The 1,069-nt window shown below is 49.5% G+C and overlaps 1 long non-coding RNA gene across 1 annotated transcript; it reads right to left on the bottom strand.

Annotated features, from left to right (window-relative positions):
- Nucleotides 1-358: 358 nt before the first annotated feature.
- On the bottom strand, nucleotides 359-1,069 carry LOC135565770 (uncharacterized). The gene is made up of 2 exons (XR_010461846.1): nucleotides 634-1,069; nucleotides 359-527 (listed from the first exon to the last, which is right to left on the bottom strand). It is a non-coding gene; the product is annotated as an uncharacterized LOC135565770 (long non-coding RNA).

Genomic DNA, 1,069 nt, shown 5'->3' with positions numbered 1-1,069 from the left:
AAGCAGTTAGACAGGCGGGCCCCGGTGGTAATAACTTAATAAAACCAAAAGCTTACCTTGACTTGGAAGAGTGCCAGCTAGCTAAGATAGCATCCTTCTGTTTGAGCCGTGTTGTTTGAGTAACTAAACTAGCCAGCTGCATTTTCTAGCTATGTAGGTGAAACTGGGGGGAAAAATGACAATGTCTTTCTCTCTCCAGCTCTCTCTCTCTTCCTTCTCCAACTCAATAGAATTTTTATAATTTAAAAAATAATAATGGGCAAATATTGTACCGTCCAGGTGTGCAAAGCTCTGAGACTTACCCAGAGTGTCAGGGTTTACCAGAATTGGACCCAGAAGCAGACCAGGACAAGGTGAGTATAAAGATGGTGAATATTTATTAATCAATGAGAACGTGGAGGTAGATAGTTCCGGGTGGAGGAGCGGGCAGCGGAGGTGGGTTGATGGGAGTGGATAGGCAGATCCAATGGATAACAACACACTGGCGACGAGCAGACAGGGATGGGGTATGGGTTCCGGGTGAATGGCTGTAGACAAAACAAACGGCGGTAAGTTAAAGGCAAGCAAGACGTACAAAACAATAAAACAAAACAAACTCTATAAACTGGAGGCTGGTTCGTGGGCACAACATACTGTTCATGGCTAACGATCCGGCAGGGAATGGATGTCAGGTCAGAGCTTTTGAAGGGGAGAGGTGATGATCAGGACAGGTGTGCAGATTACTGATGGGATACAGGTGCGGGTGAACATCGATCTCCCAACAAGCTAATTCGCCCGGCAACCAGACAGGGTGCGTTCCAGGACACCGGAAACACACTCCAGGACAGAAACACAGGCAAACAGACTCAGGAAGCGGGATTCGTGACAGTACCCCCCCTCCGACGAACGCCACCGGGCGGACTACCTGGAGCGCCAGGGTGGAGGCGGTAGAAGTCACGAAGCAGGTCGTCATCAAGGATCTGACGCCGAGAATCCAACTCCTCTCCTCTGGACCATATCCTTCCCAATCCACGAGATATTGGAAACCTCGACCCCGCCGTCTGGAATCCATTATGCGGCGCACCGTGTA

This window comes from Oncorhynchus nerka, linkage group LG9b (assembly GCF_034236695.1).
Source record: "Oncorhynchus nerka isolate Pitt River linkage group LG9b, Oner_Uvic_2.0, whole genome shotgun sequence".
NCBI lineage: Eukaryota > Metazoa > Chordata > Actinopteri > Salmoniformes > Salmonidae > Oncorhynchus > Oncorhynchus nerka.
This window is presented reverse-complemented; position numbering and strand designations above follow the sequence as displayed.